This window comes from Oncorhynchus gorbuscha, unplaced genomic scaffold, assembly GCF_021184085.1.
Source record: "Oncorhynchus gorbuscha isolate QuinsamMale2020 ecotype Even-year unplaced genomic scaffold, OgorEven_v1.0 Un_scaffold_554, whole genome shotgun sequence".
Taxonomy (NCBI): Eukaryota; Metazoa; Chordata; class Actinopteri; order Salmoniformes; family Salmonidae; genus Oncorhynchus; species Oncorhynchus gorbuscha.
Genome location: NW_025745385.1, coordinates 138451 through 165000, shown reverse-complemented (window position 1 = coordinate 165000; position 26550 = coordinate 138451). Strand labels below are relative to the sequence as shown.

The window sequence follows — 26550 nt, the reverse complement described above, 5'->3', positions numbered from 1 at the left end:
GTGACATCATCTGATTCAGTAGCTATCTAGTGAGTTAGTTAACTGTCTAGGTGACATCATCTGATTCAGTAGCTATCTAGTGAGTTAGTTAACTGTCTAGATGACATCATCTGATTCAGTAGCTATCTAGTGAGTTAGTTAACTGTCTAGGTGACATCATCTGATTCAGTAGCTATCTAGTGAGTTAGTTAACTGTCTAGGTGACATCATCTGATTCAGTAGCTATCTAGTGAGTTAGCTAACTGTCTAGGTGACATCATCTGATTCAGTAGCTATCTAGTGAGTTAGTTAACTGTCTAGGTGACATCATCTGATTCAGTAGCTATCTAGTGAGTTAGCTAACTGTCTCGGTGACATCATCTGATTCAGTAGCTATCTAGTGAGTTAGTTAACTGTCTAGGTGACATCATCTGATTCAGTAGCTATCTAGTGAGTTAGTTAACTGTCTAGGTGACATCATCTGATTCAGTAGCTATCTAGTGAGTTAGCTAACTGTCTAGATGACATCATCTGATTCAGTAGCTATCTAGTGAGTTAGTTAACTGTCTAGGTGACATCATCTGATTCAGTAGCTATCTAGTGAGTTAGTTAACTGTCTAGATGACATCATCTGATTCAGTAGCTATCTAGTGAGTTAGTTAACTGTCTAGGTGACATCATCTGATTCAGTAGCTATCTAGTGAGTTAGTTAACTGTCTAGGTGACATCATCTGATTCAGTAGCTATCTAGTGAGTTAGTTAACTGTCTAGATGACATCATCTGATTCAGTAGCTATCTAGTGAGTTAGTTAACTGTCTAGGTGACATCATCTGATTCAGTAGCTATCTAGTGAGTTAGTTAACTGTCTAGGTGACATCATCTGATTCAGTAGCTATCTAGTGAGTTAGCTAACTGTCTAGGTGACATCATCTGATTCAGTAGCTATCTAGTGAGTTAGTTAACTGTCTAGGTGACATCATCTGATTCAGTAGCTATCTAGTGAGTTAGTTAACTGTCTAGGTGACATCATCTGATTCAGTAGCTATCTAGTTAGTTAGTTAACTGTCTAGGTGACATCATCTGATTCAGTAGCTATCTAGTGAGTTAGTTAACTGTCTAGATGACATCATCTGATTCAGTAGCTATCTAGTGAGTTAGTTAACTGTCTAGGTGACATCATCTGATTCAGTAGCTATCTAGTTAGTTAGTTAACTGTCTAGGTGACATCATCTGATTCAGTAGCTATCTAGTGAGTTAGCTAACTGTCTAGATGACATCATCTGAATATCCTGAATGTCTAAGACAACAATGGTATCTGGTTGAGGGTTGGATCCGGTCAAGCCACTAGCCATAGTATTAAGCTTGCTTGGGTCAACACGGCTTGTAGGGATGTAACGATTCATATTGGTCTCTGGTTCAAATGTTTAAGAAACAAGTGCATCGGTCTTCCATATAACCCCCCCAGCCACCCACCCACCCGCGCACGCACGCACGCACGCACGCACGCACGCACGCACGCACGCACGCACGCACGCACGCACGCACGCACGCACGCACGCACGCACGCACGCACGCACGCACGCACGCACGCACGCACGCACGCACGCACGCACGCACACACACACACACACACACACACACACACACACACACACACACACACACACACTCCCCCTCACCTCCTCATCCTTGTACCAGGACAGTGACTCTGCAGTCAGGACGAACCAGTAGTCTTTGGACCCCCCCTTCATAATGCTTATGTTGATAGTGAGCCAGCCCCTCCGGATCACCTACACACAGCGGGACAGACCATTAGTTCAGGATAGGGGGGTGAGAGTGAGAGACAAGTAAAGGAGAGAGGAGGAGGGTAGTTTTTTTTGTGGTACCTGGTTTGGCATCACTCTCTTCTTGTTGTTAATAGCAGCAGTAACAGTGGTCCTCTGTTGAGCGCTACAAGGGAGACAGAGGCCAGATAGAAAGACTATCACATACTGGGTGTTTCCCAATCGTCTCTCCTTCTTCCTGAAGTGTGCTCTCGTTCACTACCCCCCACAAGTTTAAAAGCATTGGAATGGTGGAGTAGGCATGGACTAGATAGGAGTTTCAATATATCAGTCGTTTCCTTTCAAATCAGTGAAGGGGAGTGAACAAGTGCACACTTTGGGAGAAAGGAGAGATAATTGGGACGCAGCCGTGGACAACTGACATGAAGTGGGCAAACTATAACCTCTACAGGATCAGCGGGACGGTTGAGCTAACGAAGGCTAATGGGATTAGCATGAGGTTGTAAGTAACAAGAACATTTTAGGTGAAAATTTTTAAAAAAGGGGCTAATCCTTAAGAGGTAGGTCATTGCTAAGGGTTACATAGGTGAAAGTTGAAAGGTCGGTGCTAGGGGTTACATAGGTGAAGGTCGATTGGTCGTTGCTAGGGGTTACAGTCAGGTGAATGTTGAAAAGTCGTTGCTAGGGTCAACTCACTTTGCGAAGCCAATGAAGTCCTCATGGTTTGTGTTGATGTAAGACAGCTCAATGTCAATCAACAGCAGCACCTGAGACAGACAGACAGGACAGACAGGTCGGGTCAAATCAAATCAAATTGTATTAGTCACATGCGCCGAATACAACAGGTGTAGACCTTACCGTGAAATGCTTACTTACAAGCCCCTAACCAACAGTGCAGTTTCAAAAAATGTGGATAAGAATAAGAGATAAAAGTAATTAAAGAGGAGCAGTAAAAAATAACAATATATACAGGGGGAACCAGTACAGAGTCAATGTGGAGGTTATATACAGGGGGAACCAGTACAGAGTCAATGTGGAGGTTATATACAGGGGGAACCAGTACAGAGTCAATGTGGAGGTTATATACAGGGGGAACCAGTACAGAGTCAATGTGGAGGTTATATACAGGGGGAACCAGTACAGAGTCAATGTGGAGGTTATATACAGGGGGAACCAGTACAGAGTCAATGTGGAGGTTATATACAGGGGGAACCAGTACAGAGTCAATGTGGAGGTTATATACAGGGGGAACCAGTACAGAGTCAATGTGGAGGTTATATACAGGGGGAACCAGTACAGAGTCAATGTGGAGGTTATATACAGGGGGAACCAGTACAGAGTCAATGTGGAGGTTATATACAGGGGGAACCAGTACAGAGTCAATGTGGAGGTTATATACAGGGGGAACCAGTACAGAGTCAATGTGGAGGTTATATACAGGGGGAACCAGTACAGAGTCAATGTGGAGGTTATATACAGGGGGAACCAGTACAGAGTCAATGTGGAGGTTATATACAGGGGGAACCAGTACAGAGTCAATGTGGAGGTTATATACAGGGGGAACCAGTACAGAGTCAATGTGGAGGTTATATACAGGGGGAACCAGTACAGAGTCAATGTGGAGGTTATATACAGGGGGAACCAGTACAGAGTCAATGTGGAGGTTATATACAGGGGGTACCAGTACAGAGTCAATGTGGAGGTTATATACAGGGGGTACCAGTACAGAGTCAATGTGGAGGTTATATACAGGGGGAACCAGTACAGAGTCAATGTGGAGGTTATATACAGGGGGAACCAGTACAGAGTCAATGTGGAGGTTATATACAGGGGGAACCAGTACAGAGTCAATGTGGAGGTTATATACAGGGGGTACCAGTACAGAGTCAATGTGGAGGTTATATACAGGGGTACCAGTACAGAGTCAATGTGGAGGTTATATACAGGGGGAACCAGTACAGAGTCAATGTGGAGGTTATATACAGGGGGAACCAGTACAGAGTCAATGTGGAGGTTATATACAGGGGGAACCAGTACAGAGTCAATGTGGAGGTTATATACAGGGGTACCAGTACAGAGTCAATGTGGAGGTTATATACAGGGGTACCAGTACAGAGTCAATGTGGAGGTTATATACAGGGGGAACCAGTACAGAGTCAATGTGGAGGTTATATACAGGGGGAACCAGTACAGAGTCAATGTGGAGGTTATATACAGGGGGAACCAGTACAGAGTCAATGTGGAGGTTATATACAGGGGGAACCAGTACAGAGTCAATGTGGAGGTTATATACAGGGGGAACCAGTACAGAGTCAATGTGGAGGTTATATACAGGGGGAACCAGTACAGAGTCAATGTGGAGGTTATATACAGGGGGAACCAGTACAGAGTCAATGTGGAGGTTATATACAGGGGGAACCAGTACAGAGTCAATGTGGAGGTTATATACAGGGGGAACCAGTACAGAGTCAATGTGGAGGTTATATACAGGGGGAACCAGTACAGAGTCAATGTGGAGGTTATATACAGGGGGAACCAGTACAGAGTCAATGTGGAGGTTATATACAGGGGGAACCAGTACAGAGTCAATGTGGAGGTTATATACAGGGGGAACCAGTACAGAGTCAATGTGGAGGTTATATACAGGGGGAACCAGTACAGAGTCAATGTGGAGGTTATATACAGGGGGTACCAGTACAGAGTCAATGTGGAGGTTATATACAGGGGGAACCAGTACAGAGTCAATGTGGAGGTTATATACAGGGGGAACCAGTACAGAGTCAATGTGGAGGTTATATACAGGGGGAACCAGTACAGAGTCAATGTGGAGGTTATATACAGGGGGAACCAGTACAGAGTCAATGTGGAGGTTATATACAGGGGGAACCAGTACAGAGTCAATGTGGAGGTTATATACAGGGGGAACCAGTACAGAGTCAATGTGGAGGTTATATACAGGGGGAACCAGTACAGAGTCAATGTGGAGGTTATATACAGGGGGAACCAGTACAGCGTCAATGTGGAGGTTATATACAGGGGGAACCAGTACAGAGTCAATGTGGAGGTTATATACAGGGGGAACCAGTACAGAGTCAATGTGGAGGTTATATACAGGGGGAACCAGTACAGAGTCAATGTGGAGGTTATATACAGGGGGAACCAGTACAGAGTCAATGTGGAGGTTATATACAGGGGGAACCAGTACAGAGTCAATGTGGAGGTTATATACAGGGGGAACCAGTACAGAGTCAATGTGGAGGTTATATACAGGGGGAACCAGTACAGAGTCAATGTGGAGGTTATATACAGGGGGAACCAGTACAGAGTCAATGTGGAGGTTATATACAGGGGGAACCAGTACAGAGTCAATGTGGAGGTTATATACAGGGGGAACCAGTACAGAGTCAATGTGGAGGTTATATACAGGGGGAACCAGTACAGAGTCAATGTGGAGGTTATATACAGGGGGAACCAGTACAGAGTCAATGTGGAGGTTATATACAGGGGGAACCAGTACAGAGTCAATGTGGAGGTTATATACAGGGGGAACCAGTACAGAGTCAATGTGGAGGTTATATACAGGGGGAACCAGTACAGAGTCAATGTGGAGGTTATATACAGGGGAACCAGTACAGAGTCAATGTGGAGGTTATATACAGGGGGAACCAGTACAGAGTCAATGTGGAGGTTATATACAGGGGGAACCAGTACAGAGTCAATGTGGAGGTTATATACAGGGGGAACCAGTACAGAGTCAATGTGGAGGTTATATACAGGGGGAACCAGTACAGAGTCAATGTGGAGGTTATATACAGGGGGAACCAGTACAGAGTCAATGTGGAGGTTATATACAGGGGGAACCAGTACAGAGTCAATGTGGAGGTTATATACAGGGGGAACCAGTACAGAGTCAATGTGGAGGTTATATACAGGGGGAACCAGTACAGAGTCAATGTGGAGGTTATATACAGGGGGAACCAGTACAGAGTCAATGTGGAGGTTATATACAGGGGGAACCCGTACAGAGTCAATGTGGAGGTTATATACAGGGGGAACCCGTACAGAGTCAATGTGGAGGTTATATACAGGGGGAACCCGTACAGAGTCAATGTGAGAGGGGCACATTGAGGTATTATGTGAGATAGTTTGTACATGTAGGTAGAGTTAATTAAAGTGACTATGCATAGATGACAACAGAGACTGGCAGTGGTGTGGAGAGGGGAGGTGGGGCAATATGAATAGTCTGGGTAGCCATTTGACTAGATGTCAGCCTCTCTTTCTCTCCCACTCGTCTCCATCTATCGCTCTCTCTCACCTGGTCTCTGGTTTTGATGTCTCTCTCTCTCCATCTATCTCTCACTCTCATCTGGTCCCTGGTTTTGATGTCTCTCTCTCTCATCTATTTCTCACTCTCACCTGGTCTCTGGTTTTGATGTCTCTCTCTCTCCATCTATCTCTCACTCTCACCTGGTCTCTGGTTTTGATGTCTCTCTCTCTCCATCTATCTCTCACTCTCACCTGGTCTCTGGTTTTGATGTCTCACTCTCACCTGGTCTCTGGTTTTGATGTCTCTCTCTCTCCATCTATCTCTCACTCTCACCTGGTCTCTGGTTTTGATGTCTCTCTCTCTCCATCTATCTCTCACTCTCACCTGGTCTCTGGTTTTGATGTCTCACTCTCACCTGGTCTCTGGTTTTGATGTCTCTCTCTCACCTGTTCTCTGGTTTTGATGTCTCTCTCTCACCTGGTCTTTGGTTTTGATGTCTCTCTCACCTGGTCTTTGGTTTTGATGTCTCTCTCTCACCTGGTCTTTGGTTTTGATGTCTCTCTCACCTGGTCTTTGGTTTTGATGTCTCTCTCACCTGGTCTTTGGTTTTGATGTCTCTCTCTCACCTGGTCTTTGGTTTTGATGTCTCTCTCTCACCTGGTCTTTGGTTTTGATGTCTCTCTCTCACCTGGTCTTTGGTTTTGATGTCTCTCTCTCACCTGTTCTCTGGTTTTGATGTCTCTCTCATCTGGTCCCTGGTTTTGATGTCTCTCTCTCACCTGGTCTCTGGTTTTGATGTCTCTCTCTCACCTGGTCTTTGGTTTTGATGTCTCTCTCTCACCTGGTCTCTGGTTTTGATGTCTCTCTCTCACCTGGTCTTTGGTTTTGAGGTCTCTCTCTCACCTGGTCTCTGGTTTTGATGTCTCTCTCTCACCTGTTCTCTGGTTTTGATGTCTCTCTCACCTGGTCTCTGGTTTTGATGTCTCTCTCTCACCTGGTCTTTGGTTTTGATGTCTCTCTCTCACCTGGTCTCTGGTTTTGATGTCTCTCTCTCACCTGGTCTTTGGTTTTGATGTCTCACTCTCACCTGGTCTTTGGTTTTGATGTCTCTCTCTCACCTGGTCTCTGGTTTTGATGTCTCTCTCACCTGGTCTTTGGTTTTGATGTCTCTCTCTCACCTGGTCTTTGGTTTTGATGTCTCTCTCTCACCTGGTCTCTGGTTTTGATGTCTCTCTCTCACCTGGTCTTTGGTTTTGATGTCTCACTCTCACCTGGTCTTTGGTTTTGATGTCTCTCTCTCACCTGGTCTTTGGTTTTGATGTCTCTCTCTCTCATCTACCTCTCTCTCTCACCTGGTCTCTGGTTTTGATGTCTCTCTCTCACCTGGTCTCTGGTTTTGATCTACCTCTCTCTCTCACCTGGTCTCTGGTTTTGATGTCTCTCTCTCACCTGGTCTCTGGTTTTGATGTCTCTCTCTCTCATCTATCTCTCACTCTCACCTGGTCTCTGGTTTTGATGTCTCTCTCTCTCATCTACCTCTCTCTCTCACCTGGTCTCTGGTTTTGATGTCTCTCTCTCACCTGGTCTCTGGTTTTGATCTACCGCTCTCTCTCACCTGGTCTCTGGTTTTGATGTCTCTCTCTCACCTGGTCTCTGGTTTTGATCTACCTCTCTCTCTCACCTGGTCTCTGGTTTTGATGTCTCTCTCTCACCTGGTCTCTGGTTTTGATCTACCTCTCTCTCTCACCTGGTCACTGGTTTTGATGTCTCTCTCTCACCTGGTCTCTGGTTTTGATGTCTCTCTCTCACCTGGTCTTTGGTTTTGATGTCTCACTCTCACCTGGTCTTTGGTTTTGATGTCTCTCTCTCACCTGGTCTTTGGTTTTGATGTCTCTCTCTCTCTCATCTACCTCTCTCTCTCACCTGGTCTCTGGTTTTGATGTCTCTCTCTCACCTGGTCTCTGGTTTTGATCTACCTCTCTCTCTCACCTGGTCTCTGGTTTTGATGCCTCACTCTCACCTGGTCTTTGGTTTTGATGTCTCTCTCTCACCTGGTCTCTGGTTTTGATGTCTCTCTCTCACCTGGTCTCTGGTTTTGATGTCTCTCTCTCTCATCTATCTCTCACTCTCACCTGGTCTCTGGTTTTGATGTCTCACTCTCACCTGGTCTTTGGTTTTGATGTCTCTCTCTCACCTGGTCTTTGGTTTTGATGTCTCACTCTCACCTGGTCTTTGGTTTTGATGTCTCTCTCTCACCTGGTCTTTGGTTTTGATGTCTCTCTCTCTGACGTAGGTTGTGACGATTCTCTCCGTCTCTTCTCTCAGTCTGGGGTAGGAGCCAAGCTGTGGAACAACACACAATGCTGCAGGTACTGACGGCACACATACACACACAATCACACACACATGCATGTACACACACACACACACATGCATGCACACACATACGTAAAATTGCACACACATGCATGCACACACACGCACACACAATCACACACACATGCATCAACACACACACACACACACACCTCTCTCTCACTCAGACACACACCATCCATCCAGCCAAACAGACACACCCCCTAGTGATTGACATGTGTAGGGGACAGACAGTTAGCATAGAGGGGTCATCCATCCAGCCAAACACACCCTCCCTAGTGATTGACATGTGTAGGGGACAGACAGTTAGCATAGAGGGGTCATCCATCCAGCCAAACACACAGCCCCTAGTGATTGACATGTGTAGGGGACAGACAGTTAGCATAGAGGGGTCATCCATCCAGCCAAACACACCCTCCCTAGTGATTGACATGTGTAGGGGACAGAGTGTTCAACATAGAGGGGTCATCCATCCAGCCAAACAGACACACCCCCTAGTGATTGACATGTGTAGGGGACAGAGTGTTCAACATAGAGGGGTCATCCATCCAGCCAAACACACCCTCCCTAGTGATTGACATGTGTAGGGGACAGAGTGTTCAACATAGAGGGGTCATCCATCCAGCCAAACAGACACACCCCCTAGTGATTGACATGTGTATGGGACAGAGTGTTCAACATAGAGGGGTCATCCATCCAGCCAAACAGACACACCCCCTAGTGATTGACATGTGTAGGGGACAGAGTGTTCAACATAGAGGGGTCATCCATCCAGCCAAACAGACACACCCCCTAGTGATTGACATGTGTATGGGACAGAGTGTTCAACATAGAGGGGTCATCCATCCAGCCAAACAGACACACCCCCTAGTGATTGACATGTGTAGGGGACAGACAGTTAGCATAGAGGGGTCATCCATCCAGCCAAACAGACACACCCCCTAGTGATTGACATGTGTATGGGACAGAGTGTTCAACATAGAGGGGTCATCCATCCAGCCAAACACACCCCCCCTAGTGATTGACATGTGTAGGGGACAGAGTGTTCAACATAGAGGGGTCATCCATCCAGCCAAACAGACACACCCCCTAGTGATTGACATGTGTAGGGGACAGAGTGTTCAACATAGAGGGGTCATCCATCCAGCCAAACAGACACCCCCTAGTGATTGACATGTGTAGGGGACAGACAGTTAGCATAGAGGGGTCATGCAGATAGGACATTGCTCCTGCTTGGTAGTATATCTGGTATAAACTAACATCAACCAGTTTGAATCTAGGAAAACCAGTTTAAACTAACACAAACTGGTTTGGGGCTAATTTGATCTGATTTAGGAGATTTTTATCTGGTTTCAGCAAGCATGCTCACAATACTGTCATCAATAACCCACAGGTATCCCAGCATGCTCACAATACTGTCATCAATATCCCACAGGTATCCCAGCATGCTCACAATACTGTCATCAATATCCCACAGGTATCCCAGCATGCTCACAATACTGTCATCAATAACCCACAGGTATCCCAGCATGCTCACAATACTGTCATTATAACCCACAGGTATCCCAGCATGCTCACAATACTGTCATCAATATCCCACAGGTATCCCAGCATGCTCACAATACTGTCATTATAACCCACAGGTATCCCAGCATGCTCACAATACTGTCATCAATATCCCACAGGTATCCCAGCACGCTCACAATACTGTCATCAATATCCCACAGGTATCCCAGCACGCTCACAATACTGTCATCAATATCCCACAGGTATCCCAGCATGCTCACAATACTGTCATCAATATCCCACAGGTATCCCAGCATGCTCACAATACTGTCATCAATATCCCACAGGTATCCCAGCATGCTCACAATACTGTCATCAATATCCCACAGGTATCCCAGCATGCTCACAATACTGTCATCAATAACCCACAGGTATCCCAAGCTAAGCACTAATGCCAATTGATTGATTTAGTGAAGGAGAGTCCAACTCTGTCTGCTGGTTTTATTATCTTCTCTCAACTTGTGTTCAGTTAAGACCTGGACAACCAGGTCAGGTCAGTTCAATAAGACCTGGACAACCAGGTCAGGGCAGTTCAATAAGACCTGGACAACCAGGTCATGGCAGTTCAATAAGATCTGGACAACCAGGTCAGGGCAGTTCAATAAGATCTGGACAACCAGGTCAGTTCAATAAGACCTGGACAACCAGGGCAGTTCAATAAGATCTGGACAACCAGGTCAGGGCAGTTCAATAAGACCTGGACAACCAGGTCATGGCAGTTCAATAAGATCTGGACAACCAGGTCAGTTCAATGAGACCTGGACAACCAGGTCAGGGCAGTTCAATAAGACCTGGACAACCAGGTCAGGGCAGTTCAATAAGACCTGGACAACCAGGTCATGGCAGTTCAATAAGATCTGGACAACCAGGTCAGTTCAATGAGACCTGGACAACCAGGTCAGGGCAGTTCAATAAGACCTGGACAACCAGGTCAGGGCAGTTCAATAAGACCTGGACAACCAGGTCAGAGCAGTTCAATAAGATCTGGACAACCAGGTCAGGGCAGTTCAAATAGACCTGGACAACCAGGTCAGGGCAGTTCATTAAGACCTGGACAACCAGGTCAGGGCAGTTCAATAAGACCTGGACAACCAGGTCAGGGCAATTCAATAAGATCTGGACAACCAGGTCAGGGCAGTTCAATAAGACCTGGACAACCAGGTCAGGGCAGTTCAATAAGACCTGGACAACCAGGTCAGGGCAGTTCAATAAGACCTGGACAACCAGGTCAGGGCAGTTCAATAAGACCTGGACAACCAGGGCAGTTCAATAAGACCTGGACAACCAGGTCAGGGCAGTTCAAGACCTGGAAGACCTGGACAACCAGGTCAGGGCAGTTCAATAAGACCTGGACAACCAGGTCAGTTCAATAAGATCTGGACAACCAGGTCAGGTCAGTTCAATAAGACCTGGACAACCAGGGCAGTTCAATAAGACCTGGACAACCAGGTCAGTTCAATAAGATCTGGACAACCACGTCAGGGCAGTAACTAACTAAACAGTCTGAATTGATCAATCTGAGAGAGGAGTGAAAACCTGCAGACATGAAATGAGTTTGACGCCTGTGATTTAGCATGTTAGCACAAGGTGAGTTAGGGAACAGAGGTGAGAGTCACAGAGAGGATTTAAAGACACAGCACGAACGTTCTGATTGGTCAAAAGTAGGGGTTGAGTGACTGGACATGGTTGGGTAAGCATAGGAAAGGATGTGTCACACAGAACGTCTTCCCCCTGAGCTACATAGGGGGAACGATAAAGACAAAGGCTTCGGGGCTGACGTTTTAAGCTGCGATAAGGGGAGGTGAGTGTTTTGATTGGGTAATCGAGGGAGAGGTGGGGTGAAGGGAGGTTGAAGCAACAATCACTGTGAGGAAGGGGGCGGGTGTAGAATCAGAGGGAGGGGCTGTTGGATTTAGGGGCAGAGGTCGCATTCCAGGCCGACTACATAGAGCCCCACAGTGGAGGTGTTGTAATACCCATAAAACCTAGTGGTCAAACAGGGAAAGGCTTCCAATTGTCTTTCCACCCTTCATTTTTCCAATAGGACATTTTTGAAACGCTTGAAATAAGGGCTGTGTTTTGTGTATGTTCACCCTGGTGTGACGTTCTGATAACCATGTCAATCTCTCTCGGACAAGGTGACTTTTATCAGTATATTCGGCTCTATTTACTCTCAGATTTGAAAATGCTGATTAGCATCAAAGTAGACATCATGCAAAACTACAAATCCCTGCAGGCTCCTGCCCGTCATCTCTAGATGACACCTTTGCTTTCAGGTATTGTGTCAAAACTTGCACAACACGGTTCACAGAATTGTCCATTTACACGGTTCACAGAATTGTCCATTTACACGGTTCACAGAATTGTCCATTTACACGGTTCACAGAATTGTCCATTTACACGGTTCACAGAATTGTCCATTTACACGGTTCACAGAATTGTCCATTTACACGGTTCACAGAATTGTCCATTTACACGGTTCACAGAATTGTCCATTTACACGGTTCACAGAATTGTCCATTTACACGGTTCACAGAATTGTCCATTTACAGAATTGTCCATTTACACAGAATTGTCCATTTACACGGTTCACAGAATTGTCCATTTACACGGTTCACAGAATTGTCCATTTACACGGTTCACAGAATTGTCCATTTACACGGTTCACAGAATTGTCCATTTACACGGTTCACAGAATTGTCCATTTACACGGTTCACAGAATTGTCCATTTACACGGTTCACAGAATTGTCCATTTACACGGTTCACAGAATTGTCCATTTACACGGTTCACAGAATTGTCCATTTACACGGTTCACAGAATTGTCCATTTACACGGTTCACAGAATTGTCCATTTACACGGTTCACAGAATTGTCCATTTACACGGTTCACAGAATTGTCCATTTACACGGTTCACAGAATTGTCCATTTACACGGTTCACAGAATTGTCCATTTACACGGTTCACAGAATTGTCCATTTACACGGTTCACAGAATTGTCCATTTACACGGTTCACAGAATTGTCCATTTACACGGTTCACAGAATTGTCCATTTACACGGTTCACAGAATTGTCCATTTACACGGTTCACAGAATTGTCCATTTACACGGTTCACAGAATTGTCCATTTACACGGTTCACAGAATTGTCCATTTACAGAAATGTTGCCAATTTATTCATGACTAAATGTATCTAACATGAGATAGTTAATCCAGAGATTCTTACCTTGGCCTGGATTCGGCAGACTGGTCCAGATCCTCATGGCGTTTGTAGTTCTTTACGATAAACATTTTAGCAGCTAAATAGCATTTCATTTTGGGGGAGGGGGGTAAATACAGGCGACTATATTGATAAAAGTCACCTTGTCCTAGAGAGATTTACGCGGTTATGAAAATGCCCCGCCAGGGTAAACCTATATGAAACACAGACATTATTTCAAGAGTTTCTAAAATCCTCTATGGGAAGAATGTATGGTGGGAAAATGATTGGAAACAGTTCCTTGTTTGACAGCTAGGTTTTATGGGTATTATGACTCACACTGTGGTACTCTCCTGCAGCCATTGCAGTGTATCAAACAATGTTTGCGTGCCACGTCACTGACTGTGCAGTCAGGCATCAGATTACTACATCATATGTTGTGGTTTGTTGTTAAATATGCTAAACACCTATCCAGGCGTTGTCTGTAATGTAGTCAGCCTGGAACACGGCTAGTGCTTATGGGGGGGGGGGGGTGACTATACAGACAGCAATAGTTCAACTCAGAGGGGTGAGGAGAAATGAAATCAATTGGGGAGAGTGGAGGGAGACGGGAAGGAGGGGTGGAGGGAGGGAGGGTGGAGGGAGATGAGAAGGAGGGGTGGAGGGAGGGAGGGTGGAGGGGTGAGACTAGCAGGAGAAGTGGTAGAAACACAGTTCTCTTCATTCTCTCCGTCCATCAATTTATTGGGTACGTTCCAATACTATCTCCTTCTTCCTAAAGTGTACACTCGTTCACTACTTCCCACAAATCTAAAAGCACTAGATCGGTGGAGGTATGTGGCTAGAGAGGGAGTTTCTACAGTCATTTCAGTCATTTCCTTGAAGGGAAGTGAACGAGTGCACTCTTTGGGAGTAAGGAAAGACAATCTGGAAGCAGCCGCTGTCCCCCTTCTCTCTTCCCTCATTCCTTGTATCCTTCCCTCTACTGTCCCTCTTCTCTCTTCCCTCCTTCCTTGTTTCCTTCCCTCCACTGTCCCTCTTCTCTCTTCCCTCCTTGTTTCCTTCCCTCCACTGTCCCTCTTCTCTCTTCCCTCCTTGTTTCCTTCCCTCCACTGTCCCTCTTCTCTCTTCCCTCCTTGTTTCCTTCCCTCCACTGTCCCTCTTCTCTCTTCCCTCCTTCCTTGTTTCCTTCCCTCCACTGTCCCTCTTCTCTCTTCCCTCCTTGTTTCCTTCCCTCCACTGTCCCTCTTCTCTCTTCCCTCCTTGTTTCCTTTACTCCACTGTCCCTCTTCTCTCTTCCCTCCCTCCTTGTTTCCTTCCCTCCACTGTCCCTCTTCTTTCTTCCCTCCTTCCTTGTATCCTTCCCTCCTCTGTCCCTCTTCTCTCTTCCCTCCTTCCTTGTATCCTTCCCTCCACTGTCCCTCTTCTCTCTTCCCTCCTTCCTTGTTTCCTTCCCTCCACTGTCCCTCTTCTCTCTTCCCTCCTTCCTTGTTTCCTTCCCTCCACTGTCCCTCTTCTCTCTTCCCTCCTTCCTTGTATCCTTCCCTCCACTGTCCCTCTTCTCTCTTCCCTCCTTCCTTGTTTCCTTCCCTCCACTGTCCCTCTTCTCTCTTCCCTCCTTGTTTCCTTCCCTCCACTGTCCCTCTTCTCTCTTCCCTCCTTCCTTGTTTCCTTCCCTCCACTGTCCCTCTTCTCTCTTCCCTCCTTCCTTGTTTCCTTCCCTCTTCTCTCTTCCCTCCTTCTTCCTTCCCTCCACTGTCCCTCTTCTCTCTTCCCTCCTTCCTTGTTTCCTTCCCTCCACTGTCCCTCTTCTCTCTTCCCTCCTTCCTTGTTTCCTTCCCTCCACTGTCCCTCTTCTCTCTTCCCTCCTTCCTTGTTTCCTTCCCTCAACTGTCCCTCTTCTCTCTTCCCTCCTTCCTTGTTTCCTTCCCTCCACTGTCCCTCTTCTCTCTTCCCTCCTTCCTTGTTTCCTTCCCTCCACTGTCCCTCTTCTCTCTTCCCTCCTTCCTTGTATCCTTCCCTCCACTGTCCCTCTTCTCTCTTCCCTCCTTCCTTGTTTCCTTCCCTCCACTGTCCCTCTTCTCTCTTCCCTCCTTGTTTCCTTCCCACCACTGTCCCTCTTCTCTCTTCCCTCCTTCCTTGTTTCCTTCCCTCCACTGTCCCTCTTCTCTCTTCCCTCCTTCCTTGTTTCCTTCCCTCTTCTCTCTTCCCTCCTTCTTTCCTTCCCTCCACTGTCCCTCTTCTCTCTTCCCTCCTTGTTTCCTTCCCACCACTGTCCCTCTTCTCTCTTCCCTCCTTCCTTGTTTCCTTCCCTCCACTGTCCCTCTTCTCTCTTCCCTCCTTCCTTGTTTCCTTCCCTCTTCTCTCTTCCCTCCTTGTTTCCTTCCCACCACTGTCCCTCTTCTCTCTTCCCTCCTTCCTTGTTTCCTTCCCTCCACTGTCCCTCTTCTCTCTTCCCTGCTTCCTTGTATCCTTCCCTCTTCTCTCTTCCCTCCTTCCTTGTTTCCTTCCCTCTTCTCTCTTCCCTCCTTCTTTCCTTCCCTCCACTGTCCCTCTTCTCTCTTCCCTCCTTGTTTCCTTCCCTCCACTGTCCCTCTTCTCTCTTCCCTCCTTCCTTGTTTCCTTCCCTCCACTGTCCCTCTTCTCTCTTCCCTCCTTCCTTGTATCCTTCCCTCCACTGTCCCTCTTCTCTCTTCCCTCCTTCCTTGTTTCCTTCCCTCCACTGTCCCTCTTCTCTCTTCCCTCCTTGTTTCCTTCCCACCACTGTCCCTCTTCTCTCTTCCCTCCTTCCTTGTTTCCTTCCCTCTTCTCTCTTCCCTCCTTCTTTCCTTCCCTCCACTGTCCCTCTTCTCTCTTCCCTCCTTGTTTCCTTCCCTCCACTGTCCCTCTTCTCTCTTCCCTCCTTCCTTGTTTCCTTCCCTCCACTGTCCCTCTTCTCTCTTCCCTCCTTCCTTGTTTCCTTCCCTCCACTGTCCCTCTTCTCTCTTCCCTCCTTCCTTGTATCCTTCCCTCCACTGTCCCTCTTCTCTCTTCCCTCCTTCCTTGTTTCCTTCCCTCCACTGTCCCTCTTCTCTCTTCCCTCCTTCCTTGTATCCTTCCCTCCACTGTCCCTCTTCTCTCTTCCCTCCTTCCTTGTTTCCTTCCCTCTTCTCTCTTCCCTCCTTCCTTGTTTCCTTCCCTCCACTGTCCCTCTTCTCTCTTCCCTCCTTGTTTCCTTCCCTCCACTGTCCCTCTTCTCTCTTCCCTCCTTCCTTGTTTCCTTCCCTCCACTGTCCCTCTTCTCTCTTCCCTCCTTCCTTGTATCCTTCCCTCCACTGTCCCTCTTCTCTCTTCCCTCCTTGTTTCCTTCCCTCCACTGTGATTCTTCTCTTTACCTTTCCGGTACACTTCTTGACGAGGGAGGTGAGCTCGGACAGGACGAGGTCCACGCATTTCAGACACGGCTCTTTCAGTTTAATGATCTGCTTTTTCACTATGGCCTCAAAGGCTAGGTCAGGGGTGAACAGGCCTGTTCTGGAGCATCGTGGGAGATGTAGTTTATCACGGTAGGGCAGGAGAAGGAGGAGCCAGGGAGTGGGAGGAGTCATTGAAGTGGGGAGGTGTCCGGAAGTGGGAGGGGTCCGTGAGTGGGACGGGTCATGGTGGGGAGGAGTCAGGGAAGTCCGGAAGGGAGAGAGGTAGGGGAGCAGTGAAGGAGAGAAATAAAATAAAAGAGAGAGATGAAGGGATAGAGGGAGAAGAACACAGAGAGAGAGAGAGAGAGAGAGAGAGAGAGAGAGAGAGAGAGAGAGAGAGAGAGAGAGAGAGATAAAAGGCATTTTGTTTAGTCAGTTAGTTCATACTGGCATCTGTTACTAAACTTTGACATCCACTACAAGGTGTGTGTGTGTGTGTGTGTGTGTGTGTGTGTGTGTGTGTGTGTGTGTGTGTGTGTGTGTGTGTGTGTGTGTGTGTGTGTGTGTGTGTGTGTGTGTGTGTGTGTGTGTGTGTGTCCGCACGCGTGTGTCAATCTGCAGTTTGTCTTCAGGTGGAACCAGAGACACGTGAGGAGAAACATAAACAGTCTCACACATCTCACAGCACAACACCCTGAAAACAGTAGAAGAAAGCTCCACATCGCCCCCCTGTGGCCAGGAGTAGCATGGCATGTCAGGCATTACAGGCTCCATGCTCCCTGGTGTGAAGTCTCCCCTAGGTACAGATCTAGGATCAGCTTCTCTTCCCCAATTCTAAACTAACCTAATCGTTAACCATTAGTGTGGAAAATGCTAAACTGACCCCAGATCAGCTTTTAGGGTCAACTTCACCCTACACAGTACCATGCAGTGCACTATCCTGGGGCCTAGATTAGCATGGTAGCATTAAAGGCTAGTTCCATAGCGCCCCCATGTGGCCTGGAGTAACATGACAGGGCATTACAGGCTCCATGCGGTGCACTATCCTGGGGCCGAGGTTAGCATGGTAGCATTAAAGGCTAGCTCCATAGCGCTCCCATGTGGCCTGGAGTAACATGACAGGGCTTTACAGGCTCCATGCAGCGAGGTACCTTATTGGTGCACTGGCGCACGGTGTTGATGAGCTCCTGGATCACCAGGTCCATACATTTCAGACACGGCTCTTTCAGCTTAATGATCTGCTTTTTCACTATGGCCTCAAAGGCTAGATCAGGGGTGAACAGGCCTGTTCTGGAGGGGGCACACAGACAGACAGACACACAGACATGTAGAGAGAGGCAGGTGGAAAGACAGACAGACAGATAGACAGAAATGTAGGTAAAAACTGACACACAGACATGTAGGCAGAGACAGACAGACACATATGTAGGCAGAGACAGACAGACAGACAGACAGACAGACAGACAGACAGACAGACAGACAGACAGACAGACAGACAGACAGACAGACAGACAGACAGACAGACAGACAGACAGACAGACAGACAGACAGACAGACAGACAGACAGACAGACAGACAGACAGACAGACAGACAGACAGACAGACAGACAGACAGACAGACAGACAGACAGACAGACACATAGAGATAGACACAGACAGGTAGATAGAGAGACAGATAGAGAGGTACATAGAGAGGGGAGACAGACAGGTATATATAGAGGTAGATAGAGACAGACAGGTAGATAGAGAGGGCGAAAGAGACAGACAGGTATATAGAGAGGTAGATAGAGACAGACAGGTATATAGAGAGGCAGACAGGTAGATAGAGAGGGAGATAGAGACAGACAGGTATATAGAGAGGTAGATAGAGACAGACAGGTATATGGAGAGGGAGATAGAGACAGACAGGTATATAGAGAAGTAGATAGAGACAGACAGGTATATAGAGAGGTAGATAGAGACAGACAGGTAGATAGTGAGGGAGATAGAGACAGACAGGTAGATAGAGAGGGAGATAGAGACAGACAGGTAGATGTCTGTCTGTCTGTACTTGCCTCACTCCATGGATGTTCTTGATGGCATAACTGATCTCTCTCCTCAACTCCTTCTCATCAAACTCCATCTGAACACAACACACAGAGGCGAAATCAGTGTGTGTGTTTTTGGTTTTACTAGGTACCAGACGTCCTCACATAGACAGTAAAACAAGGAACATTCTGAGAAGTGGGGACATTACGCCAGTCCTCACAAGGAAAAATACTATTTTAAGCTTAGGGTTTAGGGTTGGGGTTATGGTTAGGGTTAGGGTTTAGGGTTGGGGTTATGGTTAGGGTTTAAGGTTGGGGTTATGGTTAGGGTTAGGGTTTAGGGTTGGGGTTATGGTTAGGGTTTAAGGTTGGGGTTATGGTTAGGGTTAGGGTTTAGGGTTGGGGTTATGGTTAGGGTTAGGGTTAGGGTTTAAGGTTGGGGTTATGGTTAGGGTTAGGGTTTAGGGTTGGGGTTATGGTTAGGGTTTAAGGTTGGGGTTATGGTTAGGGTTAGGGTTTAGGGTTGGTGTTATGGTTAGGGTTTAAGGTTGGGGTTATGGTTAGGGTTTAGGGTTGGGGTTATGATTAGGGTTAGGGTTTAGGGTTGGGTTTACGGGTAGGGTTAGGGTTTAGGGATAGGGTTAGGTTTAGGGTTAGAGGTTAGGGTTAGGGTTAGGGTTTAGGGTTGGGTTTACGGTTAGGGTTTAGGGTTAGGGTTTAGGGTTAGGGTTTAGGGTTGGGTTTACGGTTAGGGTTTACGGTTAGGGTTTACGGTTAGGGTTGGGGTTTAGGGTTGGGTTTAGGGTTGGGTTTACGGTTAGGGTTTGGGTTTAGGGTTGGGGTTTAGGGTTGGGTTTACGGTTAGGGTTGGGGTTTAGGGTTGGGGTTTAGGGTTGGGGTTTACGCTTGGGTTTACGGTTAGGGTTTGGGTTTAGGGTTGGGGTTTAGGGTTGGGTTTATGGTTAGAATTTAGGGTTAGGGTTTAGGGTTAGGGTTTAGGGTTGGGGTTTAGGGTTGGGTTTACGGTTAGGGTTTAGGTTTAGGGTTAGGGTTTAGGGTTGGGTTTACGGTTATTGTTAGGGTTGGGTTTACGGTTTAGGGTTGGGGTTTAGGGTTGGGTTTAGGGTTGGGTTTACGGTTAGGGTTTAGGGTTGGGGTTTAGGGTTGGGTTTACGGTTAGGGTTGGGGTTTAGGGTTTAGGGTTGGGGTTTAGGGTTGGGTTTACGGTTAGGGTTGGGGTTTAGGGTTGGGTTTACGGTTGGGTTTACGGTTAGGGTTTGGGTTTAGGGTTGGGTTTACGGTTAGAGTTTAGGGTTAGGGTTTAGGGTTTAGGGTTAGGGTTTAGGGTTGGGGTTTAGGGTTGGGTTTACGTTTAGGGTTAGGGTTAGGGTTTGGGTTAAGGGTTGGGTTTACAGTTAGGGTTGGGGTTGGGGGTTAGGGTTAGAGTTGGGGTTGGGGTTTACGGTTAGGGATTTTGATTGGGAATACATTTTTGGGTCCCCACAAGGATAGTAAAACAATTTGTGTGTGTGTGTGTGTGTACCTTGACCAGTTCGAAGGGGAATCTCTCGTGGAAGATCCTGTTGATTCTAGCTCCTCCAGAGAGCTCCGCAGTATCCACCTGATCACCTGATCCCTCAATACGCTTCTCAAAGTCTACACCAAACTGCTGAACCATCCTACACACACACACACACACACACACACACACACACACACACACACACACACACACACACACACACACACACACACACACACACACACACACACACACACACACACACACACACACACACACACACACACACACACACACACACACACAGTCATATTACAAAAGTACTGACAGACAGATACAGTATATATATATGTGTGTGTGTGTGTTTATATACTGACTGCAGTAGGGCCTTGGTCTTGCGTGTGTGTGTTTATATACTGACTGCAGTAGGGCCTTGGTCTTGCGTGTGTGTGTGTGTTTATATACTGACTGCAGTAGGGCCTTGGTCTTGTGTGTGTGTGTGTGTGTTTATATACTGACTGCAGTAGGGCCTTGGTCTTGCGTGTTGGGTCGTCTGGTTTGAAGTTCTTGTATTCCTCCACCTCTTTCTCCAGAGAGAGAAGCTGGCTCTGGAGCTTACTACGTAACCCTGGCAACGTGTCCCGGATGTGGTTGGTCAGTTGCTGGAGGGAGAGGGGGGGGGGGAGATGGAGACAGAGTGGGAGAGAAAGATAGAGACAGAGTGAGAGAGAAAGATAGAGACAGAGTGAGAGAGAAAGATGGAGACAGAGTGAGAGAGAAAGATAGAGACAGGGTGGGAGAGAAAGATAGAGACAGAGTGGGAGAGAAAGATAGAGACAGGGTGAGAGAGAAAGATAGAGAGGGAGAGAAAGAGAAAGATAGAGACAGGGTGGGAGAGAAAGATGGAGACAGAGACAGAGTGAGAGAGAAAGAGAAAGATAGAGACAGGGTGGGAGAGAAAGATAGAGACAGGGTGGGAGAGAAAGATAGAGACAGGGTGGGAGAGAAAGATGGAGACAGGGTGGGAGAGAAAGATAGAGACAGAGTGAGAGAGAAAGATAGAGACAGGGTGGGAGAGAAAGAGAAAGATAGAGAGGGAGAGAGAGAGAAAAAGAGAAAGATAGTGAGAGAGAAAGAGAAAGATAGAGACAGGGTGGGAGAGAAAGAGAAAGATAGAGAGGGAGAGAAAGAGAAAAATAGAGACAGAGTGAGAGAGAAAGAGAAAGATAGAGACAGAGTGAGAGAGAAAGAGAAAGATAGAGACAGGGTGGGAGAGAAAGAGAAAGATAGAGAGGGAGAGAAAGAGAAAAATAGAGACAGGGTGGGAGAGAAAGAGAAAGATAGAGAGAGAGAGAAAGAGAAAGATTGAGAGAGAAAGAGAAAGATAGAGACAGGGTGGGAGAGAAAGATGGAGACAGGGTGGGAGAGAAAGATGGAGAGAAAGAGAAAGATAGAGAGGGAGAGAAAGAGAAAAATAGAGACAGGGTGGGAGAGAAAGAGAAAGATAGAGACAGAGAGAGAGAGAGAGAGACAGAGAGAGAGAGAGTAGTGTCGAGCGATTAACTGACATTTTCGTTTTTTGGGGGTTATAACTAATTGGCTGGCGTCGGTTCAATTACTTGAATTCCAAACAGTATTTTTTTTTGTTAGTCCAACACGCTGTTTCTCTAGAGAGAAATCAAATAATTCACAAATGATTCTCAAGTCAAAAAATATGTGGGACGCTGGGCTGAAGCAAATATTCAACCTAGTTCAGTGCAGAAACGTAATAATGAACTACAATGACCTTAACCCATTGCACCTGCTTTTTTCCCTAGACGGGTGAGAGAGGAAGAGGCGAAACGAGAGGGCTCACCCGCTAAAAATCTGTCCAAAATAAGCCCAATGCGTTTCTATGGGCAAAATATGCAGATCTGAAGCTTGTCGTCTCCATTCCTGCCTTTGGGACAACGACTCCCATTGTTAAAGCGGAGACATGAGCATCTCATCATTATCTACAGATCTCTGGACAGATAACCTTTTACACCCTGCTGGGTTAGACACACAGACCACGTGGAAGAGGAATGTACACAACGACAAGAGAGAGAGAGGACAGAGACAGTTTGTGAAAGTATGTCTTATCTACTTTGAAGAACTAGTCAAATGTTGATATAGTGTCTACATATCTAACCTGGTTGAGTGTTTTCTGTAGATGTGGTGTTCCCATGCGGTCAGCTATGTGTCTGTATCCTGGATGAGACAGGAAGAACTTCCTCTCTGCACCCAGAGCTGCTTTAATATCCTTCCTGCCGTCAATATCCTTCTGACTACGATTCACCACCCCGATGTAACCTGGAGAGGAGGAGAGGTGGTTGTTACCCTGTTATAACCTGGAGGGAGCAGCTTATAACAGGTGTGTGTGTGTGTGTGTGTGTGTGTGTGTGTGTGTGTGTGTGTGTGTGTGTGTGTGTGTGTGTGTGTGTGTGTGTGTGTGTGTGTGTGTGTGTGTGTGTGTGTGTGTGTGTGTGTGTGTGTGTGTGTGTGTGTGTGTGTGTGTGTGTGTCACCCCTTCGTAGCGGCAGTAGTTTATTCTCTAGAATGTCCCGTGCGTCCGTCCCCTCATCCATCAGGTCCAGCTTGGTGATCACTCCGATGGTGCGTAACCCTGGAAACACATAGGTCAACACAGGTCGTCGCCGTGGCAACTTTCCACTCTTTCCACTCTCTCTCCATCCCATTATATGAAAAGATCAGGTAAGAGTTTGACCACTTTTATGCAGCGAAAACAGACAAATATTTCCAAATCGGATTTTAGTAACCACATTGTGGGCCTGTTAGAACACATACAACATAACAGATTTGCCTGACACACACACATACAAACGTAACCTCTCTACACACACTCTGCCCCCCCTCCTTACCTTGAGGGTCGACCTCCTTAGAAATCTTGAGAGCATCAGAGTTGGCCAGATCCTGGTTAGCTGGAGTCACAGCCAGGATCAGACAGGATTCTTTAGTTATGAACTGCATATAACAGAATCAGACAGGATTGTTTAGTTATGAACTGCATATAACAGTGTCAGACAGGATTCTTTAGTTATGAACTGCATATAACAGAATCAGACAGGATTCTTAAGATAGTAACTGCATATAACAGTGTCAGACAGGATTCTTTAGTTAGTAACTGCACATAACAGTGTCAGACAGGATTATTTAGTTATGAACTGCATATAACAGTGTCAGACAGGATTCTTTAGTTATGAACTGCATATAACAGTGTCAGACAGGATTATTAAGTTAGTAACTGCATATAACACAATCAGACAGGATTCTTTAGTTAGTAACTGCACATAACAGTGTCAGACAGGATTCTTTAGTTAGTAACTGCACATAACATTTTCAGACAGGAAAATTTAGTTATTAAGTGCATAGAATATATACATTTTAGTACATAACATAGAAGACAAGACTATATTACTTTAAAGAGGCAATCAGCAGTTGAAACAATAATAAAGCTCTCGACTGACTCATGTTTCAGTCAAAAGCTGGGCCTGGAGTAATGTAACCCCTCTCAAATTCATAGTCAGAGCTATGGATGCAAAGACTGACCGTCCAGGATATCAACATGATCGTTGTAGCCATGTTATGAGGCCATATAGAGTTTGTTTACATTTACATTGTTTACAACATTAACAACAGTAAAACAATCTTCTCTTCTGGGATCTGATGCAGTGTGACAGTTGAACTGAGCTCAGGAAGCACTAACACCTTATATTCAATATGTCAATATGTACATATCATTCACTTATACGTCCAAAAATGGATGTAGCACCTGTAGATTGCCCCCTAAACATATATTTAATTACCCCCTTTCTCTTTCCCTTTAACATATACTTAATTACCCCCTTTCCCTTTAACATATACTTAATTACCCCCTTTCTCTTTCCCTTTAACATATACTTAATTACCCCCTTTCTCTTTCCCTTTAACATATACTTAATTACCCCCTTTCCCTGTAACATATACTTAATTACCCCCTTTCTCTTTCCCTTTAACATATACTTAATTACCCCTTTTCTCTTTCCCTTTAACATATACTTAATTACCCCCTTTCCCTTTAACATATACTTAATTACCCCTTTTCTCTTTCCCTTTAACATATACTTAATTACCCCCTTTCCCTTTAACATATACTTAATTACCCCCTTTCCCTTTAACATATACTTAATTACCCCTTTTCCCTTTAACATATACTTAATTACCCCTTTTCTCTTTAACATATACTTAATTACCCCCTTTCCCTTTAACATATACTTAATTACCCCCTTTCCCTGTAACATATACTTAATTACCCCCTTTCTCTTTCCCTTTAACATATACTTAATTACCCCTTTTCTCTTTCCCTTTAACATATACTTAATTACCCCCTTTCCCTTTAACATATACTTAATTACCCCTTTTCCCTTTAACATATACTTAATTACCCCCTTTCCCTTTAACATATACTTAATTACCCCTTTTCTCTTTAACATATACTTAATTACCCCTTTTCTCTTTAACATATACTTAATTACCCCCTTTCCCTTTAACATATACTTAATTACCCCCTTTCCCTTTAACATATACTTAATTACCCCTTTTCTCTTTCCCTTTAACATATACTTAATTACCCCCTTTCTCTTTCCCTTTAACATATACTTAATTACCCCTTTTCTCTTTCCCTTTAACATATACTTAATTACCCCCTTTCTCTTTCCCTTTAACATATACTTAATTACCCCTTTTCTCTATCCCTGTAACATATACTTAATTACCCCCTTTCTCTTTCCCTTTAACATATACTTAATTACCCCTTTTCTCTTTCCCTTTAACATATACTTAATTACCCCTTTTCTCTTTCCCTTTAACATATACTTAATTACCCCCTTTCTCTTTCCCTTTAACATATACTTAATTACCCCCTTTCCCTGTAATATATACTTAATTACCCCCTTTCTCTTTCCCTTTAACATATACTTAATTACCCCTTTTCTCTTTCCCTTTAACATATACTTAATTACCCCCTTTGTCTTTCCCTTTAACATATACTTAATTACCCCCTTTCTCTTTCCCTGTAACATATACTTAATTACCCCCTTTCCCTGTAACATATACTTAATTACCCCCTTTCTCTTTAACATATACTTAATTACCCCCTTTCCCTTTAACATATACTTAATTACCCCCTTTCTCTTTAACATATACTTAATTACCCCTTTCTCTTTAACATATACTTAATTACCCCCTTTCTCTTTAACATATACTTAATTACCCCCTTTCCCTTTCCCTGTAACATATACTTAATTACCCCTTTCCTTTAACATATACTTAATTACCCCTTTCTCTTTCCCTTTAACATATACTTAATTACCCCTTTCCCTTTAACATATACTTAATTACCCCCTTTCCCTTTAACATATACTTAATTACCCCTTTCCCTTTAACATATACTTAATTACCCCTTTCTCTTTCTCTTTAACATATACTTAATTACCCCTTTCCTGTAACATATACTTAATTACCCCTTTCCCTTTAACATATACTTAATTACCCCCTTTCCCTTTAACATATACTTAATTACCCCTTTCCTTTAACATATACTTAATTACCCCCTTTCTCTTTCTCTTTAACATATACTTAATTACCCCCTTTCCCTGTAACATATACTTAATTACCCCCTTTCCTTTAACATATACTTAATTACCCCCTTTCCTTTAACATATACTTAATTACCCCTTTCCCTTTAACATATACTTAATTACCCCCTTTCTCTTTAACATATACTTAATTACCCCTTTCTCTTTCTCTTTAACATATACTTAATTACCCCCTTTCCCTGTAACATATACTTAATTACCCCCTTTCCCTTTAACATATACTTAATTACCCCCTTTCCCTGTAACATATACTTAATTACCCCCTTTCTCTTTAACATATACTTAATTACCCCCTTTCCCTGTAACATATACTTAATTACCCCCTTTCCCTGTAACATATACTTAATTACCCCTTTCCTTTAACATATACTTAATGACCCCTTTCTCTTTAACATATACTTAATTACCCCTTTCCCTTTAACATATACTTAATTACCCCTTTCCCTTTAACATATAATTAATTACCCCCTTTCTCTTTAACATATACTTAATTACCCCCTTTCCCTTTAACATATACTTAATTACCCCTTTCCCTTTAACATATACTTAATTACCCCCTTTCCCTTTAACATATATTTAATTACCCCCTTTCCCTTTAACATATACTTAATTACCCCTTTCCCTGTAACATATACTTAATTACCCCCTTTCCCTTTCTCTTTAACATATACTTAATTACCCCCTTTCCCTTTAACATATACTTAATTACCCCCTTTCTCTTTAACATATACTTAATTACCCCCTTTCCCTTTAACATA

General features: G+C 45.1%; 1 pseudogene; it reads right to left on the bottom strand.

The window, feature by feature from the left end:
* LOC124018648 overlaps positions 1 to 26550 on the bottom strand; it is a 78425-nt pseudogene that overhangs the window by 13296 nt on the left and 38579 nt on the right.